The sequence below is a fragment of the Xenopus tropicalis genome, chromosome 3 (assembly GCF_000004195.4).
Source record: "Xenopus tropicalis strain Nigerian chromosome 3, UCB_Xtro_10.0, whole genome shotgun sequence".
Lineage (NCBI taxonomy): Eukaryota > Metazoa > Chordata > Amphibia > Anura > Pipidae > Xenopus > Xenopus tropicalis.
The window spans coordinates 11,037,433-11,053,464 of NC_030679.2; the positions used below are offsets into that span (position 1 = coordinate 11,037,433).

General features: G+C 47.0%; 3 long non-coding RNA genes across 4 annotated transcripts; 2 read left to right on the forward strand and 1 right to left on the reverse strand.

The window, feature by feature from the left end:
• Window positions 1-9,889: 9,889 nt before the first annotated feature.
• Window positions 9,890-11,961, forward strand: LOC116409684. The gene is made up of 4 exons (XR_004221902.1): window positions 9,890-9,919; window positions 10,670-10,714; window positions 11,762-11,809; window positions 11,929-11,961. It is a non-coding gene; the product is annotated as an uncharacterized LOC116409684 (long non-coding RNA).
• Window positions 11,962-12,308: 347 nt separating this feature from the next.
• Window positions 12,309-15,521, forward strand: LOC116409458. 2 transcript variants are annotated; one of them, XR_004221858.1, is made up of 3 exons: window positions 12,309-12,392; window positions 12,947-13,030; window positions 15,500-15,521. It is a non-coding gene; the product is annotated as an uncharacterized LOC116409458 (long non-coding RNA). The 2 variants fall into 2 exon arrangements; XR_004221859.1 differs by lacking the exon at window positions 15,500-15,521 and adding an exon at window positions 14,138-14,223.
• Window positions 12,939-13,698, reverse strand: LOC116409459. The gene is made up of 2 exons (XR_004221860.1): window positions 13,151-13,698; window positions 12,939-13,021 (listed from the first exon to the last, which is right to left on the reverse strand). It is a non-coding gene; the product is annotated as an uncharacterized LOC116409459 (long non-coding RNA).
• Window positions 15,522-16,032: the final 511 nt, after the last annotated feature.

Genomic DNA, 16,032 nt, shown 5'->3' on the forward strand with positions numbered 1-16,032 from the left:
CGCCGTGGGCCAACTTGCATAGAAGTCCCCATTGCTCCGTATGGGAGCACACATTTCAAGATTTTTGTGCGGCGGGGCGCCATGCCGCCCCCAGATTTCTGCCGCCCTAGGCCCGAGCCTTTGTGGCCTCTCCACAAATCCGGGCCTGTATAAAACTTCCCAACAGCAGCCTAGAGCGCACTGAGCATGTGCAGTGCCACCGACACACAAAAGAGGGCCTAACAAGACCCAAGATGGAGACCTGCTGTGGACAAATGAAAAGGCCGGATCATTACCGTTATGGGGCCACTGAGCCTCTGGGCTGGCAAAGTGATAGAATACAGCGTTTCCAGTCAGTTTCAAGTTTAGGCTTTAATTCTCAGGATATCAGGAGTGATGTTGCCTGAAGATGCCAAGGATAAAGTAGCCCTCCGTGCTGCATTGGCACAAACTATCATTAAAGGGTTACTGGCATGATAATTATGGTTGTACATAGCAACTATTTCCCTCTGCCATTTAACATTTTATTCTTCTGGATCCAGGATGCCAAGATCTTGGTCAGGCCCAGTGTTCAGCATCACCTGAGGGGACAGTAGGGAGAAAAGCTTCATTGGCATCTACTCTCAACCCCCATTGGGCCACTGTGACCAAAACCTTGCAAAAAAATATAAACATAATTAGGGCCACAGTGATTCCTTCTGCTTCCAGCATCTCCTGCCCTCTATCTAATTCAATGTGTGTATCTTCTGTAGGTTCCACCGCCACGTTCCCCTACCTAATGCTCATGGTCCTGCTTATCCGGGGGGTCCTGAGTGGAATCGAGTTTTACCTGTACCCTGATCTCAGCAGGCTGAAGGAGCCTCAGGTAGGGCAGAAGGGCAGAATTTGTACCCCACAGCCTGGCCTGTATGATGTTGGGAGCAGGTGTATAAAGTAGAGGCAGCAGACCCAGAAGCTGGAGGGCTCACAAGATGTATAAAGCCAATGGCCAATCCTGCTGCCCAGGTGCTGCCCAACTCAGCACATGGCTGACAAAACAACCCAAATTCCACCCCATTCATATATCATATCACATATCAGTGGCCTCGGCTTGGTCTAAAGCAACTAAATCAGGACGTCTAGCAAGCCCCTTTAGGGCAATGGCACATACGCCCGGGTCATTTCCAACAAAACACTAGGAATCCATCCCTTTCAATGGCATCTCCAGGACTAGAGTCGAGGGTGCACTCACAAGTCAGGGCATTTTGTTTTCTGAGTGCACTCTTACCTTCCAGTTTGTGCCTGTATGTTACCCAACCACTTAGATTGTAAGCTCTACGGGGCAGGGACCATACCTGGTGCACTCTTACCTTCCAGTTTGTGCCTGTATGTTACCCAACCACTTAGATTGTAAGCTCTACGGGGCAGGGACCATACCCTGTACACTCTTACCTTCCAGTTTGTGCCTGTATTTTACCCAACCACTTAGACTGTAAGCTCTACGGGGCAGGGACCTCCTTCCTACTGTGTCTCATACCACATGGCACTTACTCCCTGTGTATTTATACTTATTGTATTTATTATAACACTTGTCCTCCCTGTGTGTAATTGTGTATTCTGTAAGATTGTACAGCGCTGCGTACATAAGTAGTGCTTTATGAATAAAGTTATACATACATACCTACATACATACATACCTACCTACCTACATACCTACCTACATACAATAATGCTACAGTGAAGTGCTGTATAGGGTTTCCTCTGGATACCGATCGATTCTACTGGACGTTCCCGCACTATGGGAGGGACCTGTAAACCATGCACAGATCTCTAACACTCGCTCCGTTCATTCCAATGAAAATGGTTCTGACCCACAGTGAAAATGACCCACATGATACTGAGGGGTTTAAAGCCATTGTCCAGGGACTGTAATTTTAAAGGGGAAACTCATGGGAAAACGGAGGATTCTGGGACATTTTCATTGAGATCCGAGATTCTTCCCCAACCTTTAGAAATCATCAGATACATAGGAAAAGAAGTTGTGATTTGATCATTATTAAATATATAGATGTAGAATGTTCTGTGATCCAGGTGATAGTTTGGCCCAAACTGGCTTCATGGTTATTTTTAGCCCAGTTCTGCCCTTCTCACTGCCGTATGCCATTGCTTCCAGCATCAGACTGGGGTACCTGGGGCCCACTGGAAAATCCAACATCCAAGGGCCCATTAACCCATCCACAGCCAAACCTCCCCCCGGCACCACTGCAGCCTATCACCCCCCGACACAGCCATCATCTCCCCCTTGGCCTCCACTGCCACAGAAAGCTTTGAGGGGCTACATCTCCCATCTCCCATTGTGTTGCTAGTGGGTGGCCTTGGAGAAGGGAGTGGGTGGGTTTTGGGTAGATAGTGGGTGGGGTTTCAGTATATTAGGGAATGGCTAGTTGGGTCGTGGGTGTGGCCATGAGTGTGCGGGTCAATTTTTTTCCCCATTTGCACCCCACTTGTTGGCAGGGCCAATCTTGGGTCCCCACCCATAGATTAAATAAGAATCACTGATGTTTATTGTATTTTGGGGGAATATATATGATTAAGGAGAAAAGGAATACGGCCTAGGGAGGAAGAACCAATTGGAATCTTCAATGCCTTATTAACCCATACAACAAAATGGGATCCTACATATAAATGCAGTCACTGTGTATATTACCTGGCACTCATACAGGCATATTATACCCTGCTGCCCATGAAAGTAAAATTGCGCAGAGAGTTCTGTTTGGAAACTGCAGATATAATGAAATTGGTACAGCGCCATCTGATGGGCTACAGCCAACGGAAATGAACTTCCTGGGAAAGGCTCCGCCTTGTGATGTTGCTCTGATGTAAGTGATGCACAGTCTGGCTATACTCCCAACAGTCTCCCAAGGAAGAGTTCATTTGCTGAGGATTTCCTATACCAGTCAGTAGAACTGAAGAAGCTGCTCGGATGAGTAGGGAAACGTCTTCAATGAGTACTTAACAAGTCCAGTTGCTTTAGATTTATTTATAGTAGATAAACAGGTAATACTCTAACACCACCTTGGGCAGTTAGAGGTAGTGAAGCATTTCTCTGACAGTAGGTAGAACAGAAGTAGTAGTGAATTATTTGGCACTTGGCTGTACTCTGTCCCCACCTTGTGGTAGTTAGAGGTAGTGAAGCATTTCTCTGACAGTAGGTAGAACAGAAGTAGTAGTGAATTATTTGGCACTTGGCTGTACTCTGTCCCCACCTTGTGGTAGTTAGAGGTAGTGAAGCATTTCTCTGACAGTAGGTAGAACAGAAGTAGTAGTGAATTCATTAGCTGTACTCTGTCTAAAACTTGACTTCTATGGCATCGGTTAAACTCATCCATCACTGGGAGACGTCCAACCCCATCACACGCTTAATGCGTTTCATGGCTTCTCGCTTCTCCCTTTGCAGATCAAAACTAAATAACCGATTAACCGTTTATAAACCAAAGCTAACTGCTTGTGGCAAATATAGACAGTAATACAGGTGTCAATATACATGAAAGTATTTATGTTACACACAATGTACCATGCTGAGATACATCCCTTCCAAGATGGCAGCTAAAGGGAGAGATACAAATCTATTCTCATAAACCCGAACTCCTCAGTGACCCCATTAGTAAAAGCAAGGTACCTCCCATTCTCTATTCGAGCCCCCCCATAAAGTTCTTTTGTTTTCTACTGATAAATACTATAAAGTTTCCTATCTGTGTGTTGGGGTCTGTCTATAATATGGAATGTCACTGAGCCAAGGCCCCCATACTTCTCCACCACCAGCTTGCCAATGGCCGACTTATAAACCTTATCAATGGCTGAACAGAGTTGTACAAACCTAGTACCTGTGGTTTTCCCCACACTGATAGGGGCCAAACAATTCACTCCCCTCAACTGGCAATTACATTTCTGGTTAAGCCTTACTCCTATAGGTTCCTTATAGCCAAGCTGATTCCTTCCCTCTCCCATCAGGTGTATAAAGGCTCTTGCAAGCACAGGCTGCACAATTCCTGGCCCTATGGAATGGGATTTACTGGCCCTACGGAACGGGACTTACTGGCCCTACAGAATGGGACTTACTGGCCCTACAGAACGGGACTTACTGGCCCTACAGAATGGGACTTTCTGGCCCTAAAGAACGGGACTTACTGGCCCTACGGAATGGGACATTCTGGTCCTATGGAACGGGTCTTTCTGGCCCTACGGAATAGGACTTTCTGGCCCTATGGAACAGGACTTACTGGCCCAATGGAATGGGACTTACTGGCCCAATGGAATGGGACGTACTGGCCCTACGGCAAAAAAACCCACTTTATTAAACAAAATGAATATCAAATACCCCCATTAAACAGACCCAGAAACAGAAACCCAGAGCAGACAAGGTAAGGAATAAAGGGAATTGTACCTGGGTCGCCAGGGAGCTCCCCCGTCTGTGCCTGGGTTGGTAGCACCCACTGTAACACATAAAGGTCACATGACTGAAGTCTCACATCCCAGTAACAGGCAGGACAGTCCTGTTTGGTTCCATGGCAGCAACAACGTCTCTTGTCTCACGGAAATAAACTCCCGTAATAGTTACTGAAAAAGGAAAAAGAAAATGGAAACTGTGTGACTGTAAATAGACAAAGCTCTTTAAAAAGTTTCTCACAGAGAATATTTTCCTATTGCAGATGAATAAAATCCACTTTCTTTTGTGAATCCCTCTTTTATAAACGGCACCAAGCAGATTGTGGGGCCTTGTCTCCAGCTGAATCCTATTGTGCAACTAACACTCCCAACATCCCCTCTCAGGGCCGCATCTTACTTACTTTGGAGTTTGGGGTATGTTAGATAGGGGCAGCATGGCATTTGTGGGGTTGGGGAGTCAGGGGCGTTTTGGACCCGCCAATGCCACCCCACCTCGCTTACCTTTACAGCAGCAGAGGGGGTCCAGGGGGGGCCGCATCTCTAGTGTAGAGGGTGGAATGGCGATCTCTACATTAGCAGAGACATATTTCTGTTTTAGAAACCGGAAATTCATCTCTTAAAGTTTTGCCGCCCCTGGTAAGGCTGGAGGGCTGCCGCAGCGCCCTTGTGGGGACTATGTGGGGTGGGCAGGGTCAGACTGGGTCGCCGGGACAAAGGGAAAAATCCCAGTGGGCCCCGGCGGCCCAGACCAGACCCTTGCGGCGCTCCCCCGCCCGACTGCTCCTGCCTTGACGTGTTAAATTTACCTGCTCGGGGGAGGACGTTGGGTGGGGGGCCTGCGAGGGGGGTTAGGGGGGCCCCTCGGGGGGGGGGCGCGGGAACCTGCAGGTTCCCTGGGGCGGGAGCCACGGTGGGCCCTTCACCCCCCAGTCCGACCCTAGGGGTAGGGGCAGAATGGCATTTGTGGGGTTAAGAGAGGTTTATGGGGTAGTGGCAGAACAGCATTTGTGGAGTTAAGAAGCGTATGTGGGGTAGGGGCAGAATGACATTTGTTTACTTAAGGTGGGTTTGTGGGGTAGTGGCAGAATGGCATTTGTGAAGTTGGGGGTATGTGGGGTAGAGGCAGAAAGGCACTTGTGGGGCTGGGGAGTTTATTGGGTAGGGACAGAAAGGCATTTGTGGGGTTGGGGGTATGTAGGTAAGGAGAATCCCTATGCTGCCATAGTTTTATGTTATCCCTATGTGCCATAGTTTTATGGTATCTCTCTGTACAGGCTATGAGCAAACTTAGGGGGCTGTTCCTGCTGAATTGTGCTTAGTACAGGGGAATCCCTATGTGCCATAGTTTTATGGTATCTCTCTGTACAGGCTATGAGCAAACTTAGGGGGCTGTTCCTGCTAAATTGTGCTTAGTACAGGGGAATCCCTATGTGCCATAGTTTTATGGTATCTCTCTGTACAGGCTATGAGCAAACGTAGGGGGCTGATCCTGCTGAATTGTGCTTAGTACAGGGGAATCCCTATGTGCCATAGTTTTATGGTATCTCTCTGTACAGGCTATGAGCAAACTTAGGGGGCTGTTCCTGCTAAATTGTGCTTAGTACAGGGGAATCCCTATGCTGCCATAGTTTTATGGTATCTCTCTGTACAGGCTATGAGCAAACTTAGGGGGCTGTTCCTGCTGAATTGTGCTTAGTACAGGGGAATCCCTATGTGCCATAGTTTTATGGTATCTCTCTGTACAGGCTATGAGCAAACTTAGGGGGCTGTTCCTGCTGAATTGTTCTTAGTACAGGGGAATCCCTATGCTGCCATAGTTTTATGGTATCTCTCTGTACAGGCTATGAGCAAACTTAGGGGGCTGTTCCTGCTGAATTGTGCTTAGTACAGGGGAATCCCTATGTGCCATAGTTTTATGGTATCTCTCTGTACAGGCTATGAGCAAACTTAGGGGGCTGTTCCTGCTGAATTGTTCTTAGTACAGGGGAATCCCTATGTGCCATAGTTTTATGGTATCTCTCTGTACAGGCTATGAGCAAACGTAGGGGGCTGATCCTGCTGAATTGTGCTTAGTACAGGGGAATCCCTATGCTGCCATAGTTTTATGTTATCTCTCTGTACAGGCTATGAGAAAATATGCAGCTGTGACAGCATTAGGGGATGGGTCAGTGACCAGTGGGTCCTTACACTATGTCTGTTCAGGGGCCCCAAGCTGTATCCAACCCTGTCCTTTATATTAGCAGAAATGGCTCTACACTACAAGTACATTGCTCCCATAAGGCTCATACCATGGAAATCCTTCCAGATAGTGGGGGGGGGGCAGGGTTGGGCACAGGCAGCTTAGGGCCCCTGCACAGAAATACTGTAAGGGCCCACTGGTCACTGGCGCCACTATAGGAGCAAATATCAGGCAAAGGGTTGGGGGTGGGGGGGCATCATGGAAAGGAGCAAATAGGTTTCACTCTCACACTCACTCACTTTCTCTTTGTCTCTCACACTCACTCACTTTTTATGCCAAAGAGGGCTGAGTGACTGGGATAGGGGGAGTAACCAACTAAGGGTTCCCTGTGCTATGGGGGTTTGTGTAACATGCAGGGCATATTGTGTTACTGGCATCAGTCTGGGCGCGGTGCCACTTCCTGTTTCCCAAGATGCAACAGGTTCTACTTAGAGAATAGTTTCAGGCCCAACAGCCAAGCAGCCCGGTCACTGCCAGAGTAATGAATGATTTGTGCCCCACCAATCTGCCAACCTGCCCCCCATACATACCTGTACATACCATTTCCCCTACTAAGGACAAAGCCCGGCCTATTGTTGAGGCTGAGTGTCACCCCCATCTGTCCCCACTATTAAGGCTAAGGAAGGGACACCCTACAAGCTAAGGGCCCCCCGGTTACACACACTTAGCAACAGCAGGAGCAGCAGTGGGTGAAACCATGGCTGATGAATGGGCGGATCTTTCCAACAGATATGGCAGCACAGTAACTGGGCTGACTCAATAGGCCACACGTACAAGGCAATGCTCTGGGTACACAATAAGCGATGTATGTACTGCCCATCTAAGGGCAAACAAAGCCCGTATAAACCTGTCATGTGATGAGAGCTGCCTTCACCCTAGGAAAGTGACAGTTGGTACAGTCCGTTGGTTGCCATTGTGGTGAGAGGTAAGTGTGAATCTCCTCTGATAGATGTTTTGCCTAAAAACCCTTATTTTAGCTAAAAAGAGGGGCAATAGTTGGGTGACTCCCCCCCCCCAGACTAGGGGATGTTGCTCCTGTCACCGATTTTAGTGAATTTGGAGAATTTTCCCCTAAAATGGGCTTTGCAGGCGCCTTTACTCCTAGCGCTGGTTGGGAGACACAGACCCAGGGTTGGGCAGTACTGACAGGCTGCTAAGAGTTTTGCCCCTCTGCCCCCGGGTATCTGCCCTGCCCTTATGTACCAACCTTAATGTGTAACTGAATGTAAGGCAATAAATACCAATACGTTTTCCTATTACAGAATAATATTTATTAGTAAGTCTCGTGCGCTCTCCCGGCTGTGGGGGGCAATAGGGTACATGGCAGGGGCCACACGTACAAGGCAATGCTCTGGGTACACAATAAGCTATGTATGTACTGCCCATCTAAGGGCAAACAAAGCCCATATAAACCTCACTAGTCAAAAGGGTACACTTCCCCTTTAACAGCAGCACCTGGCATGTGATGTCATTGGGATGAGAGCTGCCTTCCCACTAGGAAAGTATCAGGTTTCAAATTTCAAGTTTAGTGTCACAATCAAATGATGCATCATGACTGTAATGAGAGTGACAGTTGGTTTAGTCCGTTGGTTGCTATTGCAGTGAGAGGTAAGCGTGCATCTCCTCTGATCAATGTTTTGCCTAAAAACCCTTATTTTAGCTAAAAAAGAGGGGCAATAGTTGGGTGACTCCCCCCCCCAGACTAGGGGATGTTGCTCCTGTCAACGATTTTAGTGAATTTGGAGAATTTTCCCCTAAAATGGGCTTTGCAGGCGCCTTTACTCCTAGCGCTGGTTGGGAGACACAGACCCAGGGTTGGGCAGTACTGACAGGCTGCTAAGAGTTTTGCCCCTCTGCCCCCGGGTATCTGCCCTGCCCTTATGTACCAACCTTAATGTGTAACTGAATGTAAGGCAATAAATACCAATACGTTTCCCTATTACAGAATACTGAGTGTCAGTAAGCGTGAGATTTGGGGGGAACACTTTGAATGGGGCCCCTGACCCAATGTTGCACCTTAAAAGGGTAAATGCATTATCCGTCAAGCTGACTTGCCCTTTTTATTCCCGTCTCTATACAGATTGCTGCAGTGAGCGACTAGTTAGCGCCTTTGAGATTCAGCGTTTATCCACCTTTTTGGATAGAGATTTTTTTTTCTGGTTTCTCCTCATCAGTTCACCTTTTCCACCCATAGTTGAGCCTTGAGGAGAGCCAGAGCCTATTGAGGGGGGCCCCTTAGGGTTCTCCGGCCCCGGGCCGGCCGGCCGGCCCCCCCCATTCCATCTTTTTTTTCCCATCTCTGGAGCTTCTTTGAGAGGTAATGTAGCAAATCCAGTTTATGATTTCTCCTACAGCAAGTCTCCCCCGCATCAAAAAATCAACTGTACATAGAACACAGTACAGGTATGGGAGTTGTTATCCAGAATGCTCGGGACCTGGGGTATTCCGGATAAGGGATCCTTCTGTAATTTGGATCTCCATACCATAAGTCTGCTAAACATCATTTAAATATTGAATAAACCCAATAGGGCTGTTCTGCCCCAATAAGGGGTAATTATATCTTGGATGGGATCAAGTACAGGTACTGTTTTATTATTACAGAGAAAAGGGAATCATTTAACCATTAAATAAACCCAATAGGGCTGTTCTGCCCCAATAAGGGGTAATTATATCTTAGTTGGGATCAAGTACAGGTACTGTTTTATTATTACAGAGAAAAGGGAATCATTTAACCATTAAATAAACCCAATAGGGCTGTTCTGCCCCAATAAGGGGTAATTATATCTTAGTTGGGATCAAGTACAGGTACTGTTTTATTATTACAGAGAAAAGGGAATCATTCAACCATTAAATAAACCCAATAGGGCTGTTCTGCCCCAATAAGGGGTAATTATATCTTAGTTGGGATCAAGTACAGGTACTGTTTAATTATTAAAGAGAAAAGCAATTTTAAAATTCTGAATTATTTGACTAAAATAGAGTCTATGGGAGAAGGGCTTTCCGTAATTCAGAGCTTTTGGATAATGGGTTTCCAGATATGGGGTCCGATACCTGTACAGATAAAAAGGAAATCATTTTTAAAAATTAGAATTATTTGCTTATAAATAAGTCTATGGGAGATGGACTTTCCGTAATTCGGAACTTTCTGGATAACGGGTTTCCGGATAAGGGATCCTATACCTGTATTGGGAAATGCTAAAGTGATGTTTTTCATTTTGTCTTCACAGAAACAACATGTTGAAGCGGCTGAAGTGCTGTTTCTCTTGCTTCGGCAAGGTAAGGGCTTCATCTCTTTCTGCTGTAACAGGACATATTTCATTCTGTGGGAAACTTCATGGAGGGGCAAATGGAAAGGGAACACCTAATCACATGACCTGATAGACTGCTCGCAGCTCAGACTAAGGGGCATATTTCATATTTGTGTCGTTTTTGCAATTTTTTTCCACTTCGACTAAACTCACTAACTGCGAATGTTACCGTATTTATTTAAAAAATCTATTTATTAAAAATCAAAGCTCGAAACAACACGAATACCTAAAATTTGTCATTTTAACATATTTTTTAATGGGTCGCAAAGCTCGAATAGTTGGGATGTTTCACTATGACACTACCCATTGACTTCTACAGGATCTCGCCAGCAAATGTACCGGCAATGTACTTGTACTTGTACATTTATAATAATTAGTCCTCGGGCCCCAGCCAACCCATCATTACTCCGCCCCTATTTGCATCATGCCCCGTATCCTGGGTGCCGCCCCCTAGCAAACATGCCCCCACCCTGGCCGGTATTAGACATAACAAAAGGTGGAAAGCCTAATTGTGCCCCCAACTATCACTAGTGCTGTTTCACAATGACACACACACATTGTATGATTCCGCTTTAGTGTAGGGGATACACAGTGTCATACTTGTGTTTGCACCAAATCCCTCATGTGTCACTGAATACTCACTCCTCCATTTATTTCATTATAGTTTTCCTATTTGTGCTTTTATTTTCTCTGATAAAATTTTTTTTCTTCATTACAGAGGAAACGAAAGCGGGCAGATCATTCCACCCCGGAATCTGTCATGGTAAGAACTGGGGTAAGAACTTTCCTAAACACCATTTTCCTACCTACTTGTGTTATCAAAGCCGTGTTATTTCCTTGCCTATAGATTTCTATGCGCAATAACCTTGATGAGGCTGCACTATGTACATAGGGGCCCATTTACAGGTATGGGACCCATTATCCAGAATGCTCGGGACCTGGGGTTTTCTGGATAAGGGGTCTTTCCGTAATTTCGGATCTCATACCGAAAGTCGACTAAAAACATTATTTAAACAGGAAAAAACCCAATAGAATAGTTTTGCCTCCAATAAGGAATAATTATATCTTAGTTGGGATCAAGTACAGGTACTGTTTTATTATTACAGAGAAAAGGGAATCATTTAACCATTAAATAAACCCAATAGGGCTGTTCTGCCCCCAATAAGGGGTAATTATATCTTAGTTGGGATCAAGTACAGGTACTGTTTTATTTTTACAGAGAAAAAGAAAATCATTTTTAAATATGAATTATTTGATTAAAATGGAGTCTATGGGAGATGGCCTTTCCGTAATTTGGAACTTTACGGATAATGGGTTTCCGGATAAGGGTCCAATACCTGTACTAAGGTTTTCTGAGACATGCTTGTAATTTTTTAACGTTTGTTTTTTTTGTCTTGAAACATTTAAGATAATTTGGAGTATTTTCTCTAAAAATTCGTTTTTTTTTAACGTATAAAACTTTATATGACTTTTTTTGACTGCCAAAAGGTGCGCCAGGTTTAAGCTGGTACCATGGTTTTGATCTGGCAACGTCGTTTGCCACATGAGTAGCAAATAATTCAATAATAAAAAACCAGTCCCTGAATATTACGTATCATTGATTTTCACTTCTTGACTTTTATCTCTTTACCAGAAACAACCAGAAATCCCCGGCAAAAACACCTGCCAAGTAGTAAAAAATAAACATACATGAAATGGTTTGCTTTTTGGAAGTTTAGTGAATTTGTTTTGTACAAGGTCTTTTTTAGATACTAAACTACAAGTATATACAAGTTATAGTAAGTTGATCGGGTAACTTTATTTCTCTTAGGAGGAGATCCCAGAGCCGCAAATGGAGCCGGCGATAGAGAACTGCCGGGTAAGCAAAATAGAGGGGAGAGTAGGGCAAAAAAAAATCACCCTATATTTTATACAAGACTGTATATTAGCTTCTTTATTACAACGTGGAACATCTTTCTCTTACCTTTTTTTAATCAGGAGACTCCAGGAATCCCTGACACGGAGATCTGTCAGGTAAGGAAAAATAATAGGGTCACAATAAAGAAAGATATTTTAGATTCACTTTGGGGGAGGCAATTTGTTAGGCACCGCCTACTTCAGCGTTGGTGAGTCTGTCCCAGCTCCTTATTATGCCCTGTGTTACACAGCAACATACACCTTCTATTTCTCATATATTTATATCAAATAAGACTTTCCCAAACTTTGCTTTACTTTGAGCCATGAGAATTTTTTTTTCAATCTTTTTTTTGGTTTTAAACAGGATGAAGAAGTGATTGGGCAGGAGAGCCCTGGCACCGGCCCCTGCCACTCACAGGTAAGCAGAAAATAACACATGAATGAAAAATATTTATTTTTATCATCTTCTCTGCTGATCTGAGGTTTTCTTTCTTAACCAGGAACCCTTGGAAGAACACGGAGACCCTCCCTTTACCACCTGTGAGGTACGGGGGCAAAAAGTTTGCAGGGGTCCCAATGTGTTTTTATTGGCGCTACAGGGTTCATGAATAATATCTGTAAAGGATAATAATTATATTTACCTAACAGTCAGTATCTGTTACTTAGCGGTCTTCTATCTCGTATAAATTAGAAAATGAAAAAATGATTGGTTGCTATGATTACATCCACTCACACAATTTAACTCATAGGCTGCCGCCACATGTGTAGATTCTCGGCCTGCGGATAAACACGGGCTGGGAATCCGACCCCATGTCCCTAAATGCTTCTTGATGTGCCGGCGCCCCGAGCCATTGCGCTGCCTTGGGTTCAGGCAAACAGAGTGGATTTTGGTGGGAAACTCCTGAGTATAGCTCCAGCCAACACAATGGCTCCAGGTGCAGGCACGGCAATAAGCTTTTTGGGGTACAGGGGGGAAGATATTCAGCCTGAGTTTATGCACAGGCCGAGAATCCACCAATCAAATGTGCAAATAAGGGAGCAGGGAGCCACTGGGGCTCTGTACTTACTAATGTTGCAAAACTGTATTTATATTTCCCAGGAGTCACCATTCCAAACTGGCCACGACACCGGCCAGGAAGTGAGCTCAGACGAGCAACTGAGCGAGGAGGAGGACCTTGAGGAGGTTTGAGCTGAATTTAATATTTTTTCTCTCAATATATCATTAGACCATTTTAAACCTCCGAGCAGCCCCCAATCCCACCACATCATGGAAACTCTTATGTAGGCCCCATTCCACCCTTACCTGAATGTCACAAGTGCTCAGTGGGGCGGTTGGTCACCACTTTGTGCCTCCGTTAAAGCCTCTCAGACCTTCCACATCTCTCATTGCCCTTCTAGAACATGCAGACTAAAGCCAAGATGCAGGAAGGCTTCACTATACATAGTCCTGCAATCAGAGCAATGAGGGGTATAAAAGAAAGGACACTGCAAAACATAACAAGCATCAACCCTGCCCCCAAGCTCTGCTGTCTCCACTTATTTATGGGCACAAACATATACATTTGGGTGTTGCAGTTCTACTTTAAGGTCGAGGGTTGGGTTCATATAACAACAAATAGGAGATATGACAGGAATCTGGCACTAACACCTGCCAGCCTGAAATCTCCAACAGAGAGCGAGTGGGCGCTCAGACCAACGACTGCCCCCGTGTCACATTCCTTGTGCCCCTGACTCATTTCATTTTGGGTTTGGGGCTGTTTATTTACCTCTCTGCACTGATTAAATGTTTCCTATGGGGGGAAGGGTAACTACCAACACTCTGCACTGGGGCAGTAATCCACGGTGGCCAATAAGATGTTTGCTTTCATGGTTCTACCTGTAGCTGACTGAACAAAGGTAATAGCTATATGGTTGCTATGGGTTACTGCCCAGGTGCAGTTTTGCCCAGTGTTGATAAATGAGCCCAACTGTATCATGTGCTGGCCTCTGTGGCCATTTCACATTCCTGTGAGTAACGATCTGCCCTACAGATATCACTGCTGATTCCCTGGTGGCCAATGGGGGGTGAGGCACAAACGGCTGCTGTAGCGCTGGCTTACATATCCCCCTTACCAAATGGGTTTTCCCACTGGGCAACAACTGGCGCCAGGTAAGCAATACAAGAATGAAAGGTACCATTACAGGTAGCGGATATTCTGTAGCCCCAGCATTTTATATCTAAAGAACAAGTATTTGTCTGTAGTTTTTATCTTATTTAAACAATTTCTAAAATGTTTCTCTATTTTTTCAGCGCTCGACCGGAAGATTGATCAGGGCAGTATCCTGCCTAGATCTACCTTCCCTTGCCCTCCTCGACACCAGTCCCCTCCCTCCCACCCCTTCATTCGACTCAAGCCCCACCCTCCCACCCCTTAGTTCCAGGCCCCCACTCTCCCACCCCTTCGTTCCACACAAGACCCCACCCGCCCCCCGCTTTGTTCCAAGCCCCCTCCCTCCCACCCCTTCCTTCCAATCAAGTCCCACCCTCCAACCCTTAGTTCCAGGCCCCCACTCTCCCACCCCTTCGTTCCACACAAGCCCCCACCCGCCCCCCGCTTTGTTCCAAGCCCCCTCCCTCCCACCCCTTCCTTCCAATCAAGCCCCACCCTCCAACCCCTTAGTTCCAGGCCCCCACTCTCCCACCCCTTCTTTCCACACAAGCCCCCACCCGCCCCCCGCTTTGTTCCAAGCCCCCTCCCTCCCACCCCTTCCTTCCAATCAAGCCCCACCCTCCCACCCCTTAGTTCCAGGCCCCCACTCTCCCACCCCTTCATTCCACACAAGCCCCCACCCGCCCCCCGCTTTGTTCCAAGCCCCCTCCCTCCCACCCCTTCCTTCCAATCAAGCCCCACCCTCCAACCCCTTAGTTCCAGGCCCCCACTCTCCCACCCCTTCGTTCCACACAAGCCCCCACCCGCCCCCCGCTTTGTTCCAAGCCCCCTCCCTCCCACCCCTTCCTTCCAATCAAGCCCCACCCTCCAACCCCTTAGTTCCAGGCCCCCACTCTCCCACCCCTTCGTTCCACACAAGCCCCCACCCGCCCCCCGCTTTGTTCCAAGCCCCCTCCCTCCCACCCCTTTCTTCCAATTAAGCCCCACCCTCATGGAGGAGGTGGAGAGGAGGAGATTTGGTTGTAACTACCAACACTCTGCACTGGGTAGGTAATAAACTGTGGCCAATCAGATGTTTGTTTCATAGTTCTACCTGTATCTGACTGAACAAAGGTAATAGCTATATGGTTGCTATGGGTTACTGCTCAGGTGCAGTTTTGCCCAGTGTTGATAAATGAGCCCAACTGTATCATGTGCTGGCCTCTGTGGCCATTTCACATTCCTGTGAGTAACGATCTGCCCTACAGATATCACTGCTGATTCCCTGGTGGCCAATGGGGGGTGAGGCACAAACGGCTGCTGTAGCGCTGGCTTACATATCCCCCTTACCAAATGGGTTTTCCCACCGGGCAACAACTGGCGCCAGGTAACCAATACAAGAATGAAAGGTACCATTACAGGTAGCGGATATTCTGTAGCCCCAGCATTTTATATCTAAAGTATTTGTCTGTAGTTTTTATCTTATTTAAACAATTTCTAAAATGTTTCTCTATTTTTTTCAGCGCTCGACTGGAAGACTGTTCAACATCTACCTTCCGTTGCCCTCCTCGACACCAGTCCCCTCCCTCCCACCCCTTCCTTCCACACAAGCCCCGCCCTCCAACCCCTTAGTTCCAAGTCCCCGCCCTCCCACCCCTTCCTTCAAAGCCCCCGCCCTACCATCCCTTACTTCCAGGCCCCCACTCTACCACCACTTCCGCTAAATCCCCCGCCCGCCCCTTCCATTAAATCCACCCGCCCGCCCCTTCCATTAAATCCACCCGCCCGCCCGCCCCTTCCATTAAATCCACCCGCCCGCCCGCCCCTTCCATTAAATCCACCCGCCCGCCCGCCCCTTCCATTAAATCCACCCGCCCGCCCGCCCCTTCCATTAAATCCACCCGCCCGCCCCTTCCATTAAATCCACCCGCCCGCCCGCCCCTTCCACTAAATCCCCCGCCCGCCCGCCCCTTCCACTAAATCCCCCGCCCGCCCGCCCCTTCCACTAAATCCCCCGCCCGCCCGCCCTTCCACAAATCCCCGCCGCCCGCCCCTT